Source organism: Ascaphus truei, chromosome 18 (genome assembly GCF_040206685.1).
Source record: "Ascaphus truei isolate aAscTru1 chromosome 18, aAscTru1.hap1, whole genome shotgun sequence".
In the NCBI taxonomy this organism is placed as follows: Eukaryota; Metazoa; Chordata; class Amphibia; order Anura; family Ascaphidae; genus Ascaphus; species Ascaphus truei.
The window spans coordinates 25209198-25218403 of NC_134500.1; the positions used below are offsets into that span (position 1 = coordinate 25209198).

At 46.1% G+C, this 9206-nt stretch overlaps 1 long non-coding RNA gene across 1 annotated transcript; it reads right to left on the minus strand.

Moving 5' to 3' along the window:
* Positions 1-3722: 3722 nt before the first annotated feature.
* On the minus strand, positions 3723-8261 carry LOC142469271 (uncharacterized). The gene is made up of 3 exons (XR_012789010.1): positions 7997-8261; positions 7405-7483; positions 3723-4181 (listed from the first exon to the last, which is right to left on the minus strand). It is a non-coding gene; the product is annotated as an uncharacterized LOC142469271 (long non-coding RNA).
* Positions 8262-9206: the final 945 nt, after the last annotated feature.

The following is a 9206-nucleotide window of genomic DNA, read 5'->3' on the forward strand; positions in this document are numbered from 1 at the left end:
GGAGAGGGGCAAGGAGAGATGGTACCCAGTAAAAAACCCTCAATCTTTACTGGGCATTCTCGTTTCCCAGTCTCAGGCGGCAGTGACGTACTTGGTGGTCCGGGGAACCACAGTAGAAGCAGAGGCCCTCATTTCGGTGGCGTGTTCTTTCAGCGGTCCGGAGCTGTTGAATACCGATCTGCATCGGCTCAGGAGCGTCCAATGCTGGAAAGGCCAAGGGAGGAGACTTAGGAGAAGCAGGCATGGGCGGCATAAATCGGGGACGCTGGCGCTCCTGGCGTCTCTCTTGAATGCGCTTATCCACCCGGATGCTGAGGGTAATGAGATCCTCCAAAGAAGAGGGACGAGCATGAGCTGCCAGATCGTCCTTGAGGGATTCGGACAACCCCTGCCAGTGTGCCACGGAAAGGGCCTCATCATTCCACCGAGTCTCCGCAGCGATTGTGCGGAACTCCACTGCATATCTTGCAGCCGACCTGCGACACTGGGAGAGATAAAACAAGGAAGAAGCGGCAGTCTCCCTACATGCTGGCGTATCAAAAACCTGCTGGAATTCTCGCCGAAACCTGGGGTAATCCTGCATTATTTGAGATCTGTGTTCCCAGAGAAGCAAAGCCCAAGTGAGAGCGTCGCCCGTCAGCAGGGCGTAGATATAGGCCACCTTAGAGCGATCTGTGGGAAACCGAGATGGGGACATCTCGAACTGGACGTCACATTGGTTTAAGAATCCCTGGCAAGTAAGGGGATCTCCGGCATAGCGGTTGGGTGGTGGGATACGTGGCTCCGAGATGCCAATTGGTACTGGGGCAGGAGGGGACGGTGCAACTGGCGGGTCCTGCAAGGAGAAGTTTGAAAGTTGCTGTGCCACGGCCGTTACTTGATTTCTCAGGAATTGCCAGTGTTCCATAGACACACCTTGGCCCACCTCAGGCGGGTTTGCATTTGGTGAGCTCTGCATAATGTAACGCTTGAGTGCCCGCAGACCTGGCCAGTCCCCAATACTGAGGTGGGTAAGGGTATAACACGCACCCACATCAGTGAGGGCGTGCCCGGTGTGTGGTAAGATGCATTGCCGGGCCTGGTGAGAAAGGTTAACCTGATACTTGCCACGTCCGGGGTGCCAGAGGTCCGAGGGTAGAGATCCGAAAGCCGTAGGTCAGGGGCAGGAGAGAGCAGCGTAGTGAGGTCCAAAGCCGAGTCCAGGGAGTAGCGAGGTACACGAAGTCTAACGAGAGCTGAGATCAAATCCAAGGGTATCAAACGAGGGCAGGGACTGGAGCGAGAGCTGTAACACAAAAGAGAGCCAGGCATAGACCACGCTTATTATCATTGCTGTGCTGTAAGTAGGATTCTGGTTTTACCACCAGATCGCCTACAAGAAGCCTTCTCCTTTTTATTAATTGATTTTTATTTATATTACATTTTATTAAATCAGATTAATTGTTCCCATTAGCCTGTGCTTGTTTGTATGGTATATGTTAAGTGTTTGTCTAGTGTTTTCTATGTTAGTCTGGGGATTGTTATATATTACTAGCAGTATACATACAGTATGATTATTCTTTGTGCTTGATTTTACATGTATGTGGTGCCATCTACGGAAGTTCCAAGCTGGCTTTAGATCTATAAGATCCATCCCCCTACAAGGATTCCACGTGGTCATATTCATCAGTCTATTTGGACATTTATTTGGACTTTGTCTTTAAGCGCCGGTTTGTATGTTTCTTCACACCTGTTTTCTGATTTGGTTTGGTCAGTTTCTCCTGGCAGCCTTGATTCATAATACGAGTTCCTGTTGCACAACTATATAATTTGTGTTTAAGTAGTATACTGCACCGACACACTTTATTCGAGCAAATACCCAGTATGTACCTGGCAGATACCTGGAATGCGCCGCTCCTCACCTCTGACAAGCCCCGTTGCATTTGCCTTCCCAGCCTGGGTTCATGCCTGGCTGACGGGCGGCTGATCTGTTAAATGATAATGATTAGGATTTAATAGGCTGCAATGCTTCGCGTGTCTACCAGATGGCATAAATTCATGAATTATACTTATAAGACTTGCCTAGGCGCCACAATTTCCTTTTAAAATAAAATAATATATAGAAAAAAATAAATAAAATAAAATGAAAAGATGTTACCCAACAGGATACTTCTCAAACCTTTCCAGGAAAATGTGCTAAGATTTTCCACGGATGCAGTCTTGGTTTGTTGTGGAAAGGGCGCGATCCAGTCAGGGATACATCATGTAAATAAAAACATATAAAACAATAATTGTGCAGTATTGTGATTATATATTGGCTTGTTTATGAATCTTGGCTCTAATAGAGAACCTACTTACAGCAACAGTAAAAAATGTTCGCTTTTGTCTGACTCAGTCAGGTAGTGTGGAATTGGTGATGTGTCTTTAAGGTTAGAGTTAGCCTCATCCGGTCCTCGCACAAGCAGACTATTCCAATTGATATAAATGCTTGAATCCCAGTATGGTATATGTGGACAGAAAGCAGAAACAGCCCAATAGTGTAGGTTGCAGAAAAACAGGGTTTATGAACAGTAAGGGTAAGGCATGTACTCACACTTTGTACAGTAAAACAGTGCACATAAAGGTTTCTTTGGCGCTGGATAGGTTGCGCTCACTGTAGTAGAGGCTCCCCGTCTCCCTCTATCACCAGACGTGCCGCCGGCAATGGCGTCTGACGTCACTTCCCTTCTCTATTAGAGCCAAGATTCATAAACAAGCCAATATATAATCACAATACTGCACAATTATTGTTTTATATGTTTTTATTTACATGATGTATCCCTGACTGGATCGCTCCCTTTCCACAACAAACCAAGATAAATTCATGAATTGTAATGCAGTATATATATATATACTGTGCAGTATTGCAGCCAGCGGGAATAAAATGCTTCAATCCCTGCCTGGAAAATAACCCAATGCACTCGGGCAGAAAACAGTCACAAACCTCAATACACCCGGGTATAGCCGAATTCGTGGGACTAGCCGAGCTCGAATAAAGTGTGTCGCCAGTGTAGGTTTATTTGTTATTAGCTTGGGCGCTTTTTCAACACCTCCTTTCTTTTGTTGTATATTTAGTAATAAAATGTATGTGGTAATCATTTGATGCATCTTTTTGGGAGATTAAAAGTGTAACCCTTCTTAACGACCTTGTTATTACCTTAAAAAGAGGTGGTAAGCTCACTGGCTCATTTACAAAAATGAGTATTGTCAGAACAAGTTCTTCACACTCTGAGAAATTAACCGGTTGGAATGTTACAGTATTTAGAGAAAAGTGAGTTTATATTGTGGAAATATTAACTTCCACTATCTGAACTAATTTATACTGCTGCTCAGATCTGCATGCAAGGCCCTACATGAATTTTTTTTTAAAACCTTGTTTTAATTTCCCGCTTGCCTTGGACCTTTGTGTGTTTGCGTGTGTGAGGAGGTTGGCAATAAGGGAAAGAGAGGGGCAGTGAGAGAGAGATTTTATTTAAAGATGTATTTATATTATATACTAATTGGTATAGGATTTGGGGCAGAAAGATAACATCTGACCTTTTCAGTCAGTCAATTCCAGTTGGGTTTGATTATTTGCTGGGCGTTATATATATTACAATATAAGTGATCAGAAAGAGATACCACCATATATCTTGTCTCTACTCTCTTAGGGTGACCAGATTTTCAAAATGAAAAACCGGGACACATTCAAAAAAAAATTATAAAACAAATTACATCACATGATGCCCCCCGTTGCCATGACAACGAGGCACTGACATGTTGCCATGACAACGAGGCACTGACATGTTGCCATGGCAATGTGGCATCACGTGATGCCCCTGCAGTGTTTGTTTGTATAGAGGTGGGGGCTTTGCTTGGGCCCTTCAACTCTTACAGCCAGGGCATTATTGGCCAGGAATGCCCAGTTCGGAGGGAATTACTACTTCAAAATGTATTTCCAATTCTTAACACAACACAAAAAAAATAGAATACCAATAACAACCACAAACAATGTTTATGTAACCGTCAAATAAAATGTCTAAGCCCCTTGTTCAAATATGGTTGCGGTACTTACCAGATAAATCAGTGGCTGCAATCCACGACTGTATCCGCCACTGAGCGTCTGTAAGCAATCCAGCGTTCCGTTCCTGGTGTGTGGCTGAAGAGGTGTGGGACTCCCTCCTCTCAAACGGAAAAGAAGAGCAAAAAAAAATAGAAGTTAGAACATAGGAGAAGGAGAAGAAGGAAAAGGAGAAGAGAAATAGGAGAAATAGGAGACAACTCCAGCAGATATTTTGAAGGCATTTTCTAACTTATCTTTTTTTCATGATGAGTGAGAGAGAGACAGAGTTAGAGAGAGACAGAGTGAGAGAGAGACAGAGTGAGAGTGAGAGAGAGACAGAGTGAGAGTGAGAGAGAGACAGAGTGAGAGAGAGAGACAGAGTGAGAGAGAGAGACAGAGTGAGAGAGAGACAGAGTGAGAGAGAGACAGAGTGAGAGTGAGAGAGAGACAGAGTGAGAGTGAGAGAGAGACAGAGTGAGAGTGAGAGAGTGACAGAGTGAGAGTGAGAGAGAGACAGAGTGAGAGTGAGACAGAGTGAGAGTGAGAGAGAGACAGAGTGAGAGAGAGAGACAGAGTGAGAGAGAGACAGAGTGAGAGAGAGACAGAGTGAGAGAGAGACAGAGTGAGAGAGAGTGAGAGTGAGAGTGAGACAGAGTGAGAGAGAGACAGAGTGAGAGAGAGACAGAGTGAGAGTGAGAGAGAGACAGAGTGAGAGTGAGAGAGAGACAGAGTGAGAGAGAGACAGAGTGAGAGAGAGAGACAGAGTGAGAGAGAGACAGAGTGAGAGTGAGAGAGAGACAGAGTGAGAGTGAGAGAGTGACAGAGTGAGAGTGAGAGAGAGACAGAGTGAGAGTGAGACAGAGTGAGAGTGAGAGAGAGACAGAGTGAGAGAGAGAGACAGAGTGAGAGAGAGACAGAGTGAGAGAGAGACAGAGTGAGAGAGAGACAGAGTGAGAGAGAGTGAGAGTGAGTGAGAGAGAGACAGAGTGAGAGAGAGACAGAGTGAGAGAGAGACAGAGTGAGAGTGAGAGAGAGACAGAGTGAGAGTGAGAGAGAGACAGAGTGAGAGTGAGAGAGAGACAGAGTGAGAGTGAGAGAGAGACAGAGTGAGAGAGAGACAGAGTGAGAGTGAGAGAGAGACAGAGTGAGAGTGAGAGAGTGACAGAGTGAGAGTGAGAGAGAGACAGAGTGAGAGTGAGACAGAGTGAGAGTGAGAGAGAGACAGAGTGAGAGAGAGAGACAGAGTGAGAGAGAGAGACAGAGTGAGAGAGAGACAGAGTGAGAGAGAGTGAGAGTGAGAGTGAGACAGAGTGAGAGTGAGACAGAGTGAGAGTGAGACAGAGTGAGAGAGAGACAGAGTGAGAGAGAGACAGAGTGAGAGTGAGAGAGAGACAGAGTGAGAGTGAGAGAGAGACAGAGTGAGAGAGAGACAGAGTGAGAGAGAGAGACAGAGTGAGAGAGAGACAGAGTGAGAGTGAGAGAGAGACAGAGTGAGAGTGAGAGAGTGACAGAGTGAGAGTGAGAGTGAGACAGAGTGAGAGTGAGAGAGAGACAGAGTGAGAGAGAGAGACAGAGTGAGAGAGAGACAGAGTGAGAGAGAGACAGAGTGAGAGAGAGACAGAGTGAGAGAGAGACAGAGTGAGAGAGAGTGAGAGAGAGACAGAGTGAGAGAGAGACAGAGTGAGAGAGAGACAGAGTGAGAGTGAGAGAGAGACAGAGTGAGAGTGAGAGAGAGACAGAGTGAGAGAGAGACAGAGTGAGAGAGAGAGACAGAGTGAGAGAGAGACAGAGTGAGAGAGAGTGAGAGTGAGAGAGAGACAGAGTGAGAGTGAGAGAGAGACAGAGTGAGAGAGAGACAGAGTGAGAGTGAGAGAGAGACAGAGTGAGAGTGAGAGAGAGACAGAGTGAGAGAGAGACAGAGTGAGAGAGAGAGAGACAGAGTGAGAGAGAGAGACAGAGTGAGAGAGAGTGAGAGTGAGAGAGAGACAGAGTGAGAGAGAGACAGAGTGAGAGAGAGACAGAGTGAGAGTGAGAGAGAGACAGAGTGAGAGTGAGAGAGAGACAGAGTGAGAGAGAGACAGAGTGAGAGAGAGACAGAGTGAGAGTGAGAGAGAGACAGAGTGAGAGTGAGAGAGTGACAGAGTGAGAGTGAGAGAGAGACAGAGTGAGAGTGAGACAGAGTGAGAGTGAGAGAGAGACAGAGTGAGAGAGAGAGACAGAGTGAGAGAGAGACAGAGTGAGAGAGAGACAGAGTGAGAGAGAGTGAGAGTGAGACAGAGTGAGAGTGAGACAGAGTGAGAGAGAGACAGAGTGAGAGAGAGACAGAGTGAGAGTGAGAGAGAGACAGAGTGAGAGAGAGACAGAGTGAGAGAGAGACAGAGTGAGAGAGAGAGACAGAGTGAGAGAGAGACAGAGTGAGAGAGAGTGAGAGTGAGAGAGAGACAGAGTGAGAGTGAGAGAGAGACAGAGTGAGAGAGAGACAGAGTGAGAGTGAGAGAGAGACAGAGTGAGAGTGAGAGAGAGACAGAGTGAGAGAGAGAGACAGAGTGAGAGAGAGAGACAGAGTGAGAGAGAGAGACAGAGTGAGAGAGAGACAGAGTGAGAGAAAGACAGAGTGAGAGAGAGACAGAGTGAGATAGAGACAGAGTGAGACAGAGAGACAGAGTGAGAGAGACAGAGTGAGAGAGACAGAGTGAGAGAGACAGAGTGAGAGAGAGAGACAGAGTGAGAGAGAGAGAGACAGAGTGAGAGAGAGACAGAGTGAGAGAGAGAGACAGAGTGAGAGAGAGAGACAGAGTGAGAGAGAGAGACAGAGTGAGAGACAGAGTGAGAGACAGAGTGAGAGACAGAGTGAGAGACAGAGTGAGAGACAGAGTGAGAGACAGAGTGAGAGACAGAGTGAGAGAGAGACAGAGTGAGAGAGAGACAGAGTGAGAGAGAGACAGAGTGAGAGAGAGACAGAGGGACAGAGTGAGACAGAGAGACAGAGTGAGAGAGACAGAGTGAGAGAGAGAGAGAGACAGAGTGAGAGAGAGACAGAGTGAGAGAGAGACAGAGTGAGAGTGAGAGAGAGACAGAGTGAGAGTGAGAGAGAGACAGAGTGAGAGTGAGAGAGAGACAGAGTGAGAGTGAGAGAGAGACAGAGTGAGAGTGAGAGAGAGACAGAGTGAGAGTGAGAGAGAGACAGAGTGAGAGAGAGAGAGAGAGAGAGAGAGAGAGAGAGAGAGAGAGAGAGACAGAGTGAGAGAGAGACAGAGTGAGAGAGAGAGACAGAGTGTTTTGTAAAACAGTTTTTTTTTCAAAAACAACATTTTTTTAAAATTATTTTTATATTCTGTACTTACCCAAGGTCTGTGAGGACTGGTAGTCTGTGAAAAGTCTGCCTCGTGGCCGACACCACAACGTCCGTTGTGAGTGCCCACGCTGCAAGAAAAAGGGTGCAAAAAATGTAATTGGAAATCAGCATTTTAATGCAATATAGTTATATATCTAGACAGCAGCATAAGAAAAAAAAATCATAATGTCTTTTTTACAGTTTAACTTCAACATAAATTCTATTAAGTAAAAAGGGATTTCAGTATCAGAAATGAATAAAACATACCACTTTACTTCGCAGCCTGAAATCTACTTTCTAATCTCTACTGGACTTAATAAAAAATTAACATTAATTAAAATTACTTAAATAATGAAGACATTAAAATTAAAGAATTTCAATTAATAAAAAATGACCATTAAAATTAAATAATTGACATTAATTAAAATGAAATAAACAATGAATTGACATTAAATAAAAAATGAAGGCATTAAGTACAATTAAGACTTTTTTTAAAATTGAACATTCTGACCTGACCTTGTGTACTACAATTTGCAAAATAAATAGGGGAAATAACAAATAGGGTTGTATTTATATTAAAAATATATGTTGCTACTACTTACAGTAATTATTAGCTCAGCTCTGCTCCTAGGAGGTGGATTTTGAGACACAGTCAGACAAAGGCCAAAGCAAATGTGCAGCAGCTCTCTGACACTTGCTCCTCTCCGATCCTCCGCGTGGCAGTGAATGTCACGACACTGACATCACTGACATCACTGACATCACTTCACTCCTCCCCTCCCACCTCACCTCTGGCATCATCCAATCCCCTGCGGTCCTGCTGCAGATTCAATACTTAAATTGCCTCCCCCTGCAGGAAACATCCAATCTCCTGCACCGTTATTGCCTCTCCCCCCCCCCCAGGCACGCTGCCTCTCCCCCCCCAGGCACGCTGCCTCTCCCCCCCCCCAGGCACGCTGCCTCTCTCCCCCCCTCCCAGGCACGCTGCCTCTCCCCCCCCCACGGCACCCTTCCTTCCATTCACACATACTATACCAATACAGGGCCTTGGTGAAGGATGATGCCGGGGGCGGGGCTTAATGCCGAGGGGGGCGGGACATTGTACAATGACGGGCCGCATCCAATCAGCAAGACCCGTAACACAAGCCCAACCCCTGGCAGTAAAAAAAAAAAAAAAACTTACCAGCCGGGCTGCTGCAGTCTCCTCCTCCGCGCCGCCGCAGACTCGCGCACCGCGCACAACGAACCGCCGGCGACAAAAAAACAGGGACACATGAGGAAAATCCGGGACATTACCGGTACGCACAGAAAAACGGTACAGCTCCCGAAAAACCGGGACTGTACCGGTAAAACCGGTACGGATGGTCACCCTATACTCTCTGCCAGTAATATACCAGCCAATCAGTTCCAGTTTGGTAACAATACCCTAATCTGTTACACTGGCGACACACTTTATTCGAGCTCGGCTAGTCCCACGAATTCGGGTATACCCGGGTGTATTGAGGTTTGTGACTGTTTTCTGCCCGAGTGCATTGGGTTATTTTACAGCAGGGATTGAAGCATTTTATTCCCGCTGGCTGCAATACTGCACAGTACATATATATATACTGCATTACAATTCATGAATTTATGCCATCTGGTAGACACGCAAAGCATTGCAGCCTATTAAATCCTAATCATTATCATTTAACAGATCAGCCGCCCGTCAGCCAGGCATGAACCCAGGCTGGGAAGGCAAATGCAACGGGGCTTGTCAGAGGTGAGGAGCGGCGCATTCCAGGTATCTGCCAGGTACATACCGGGTATTTGCTC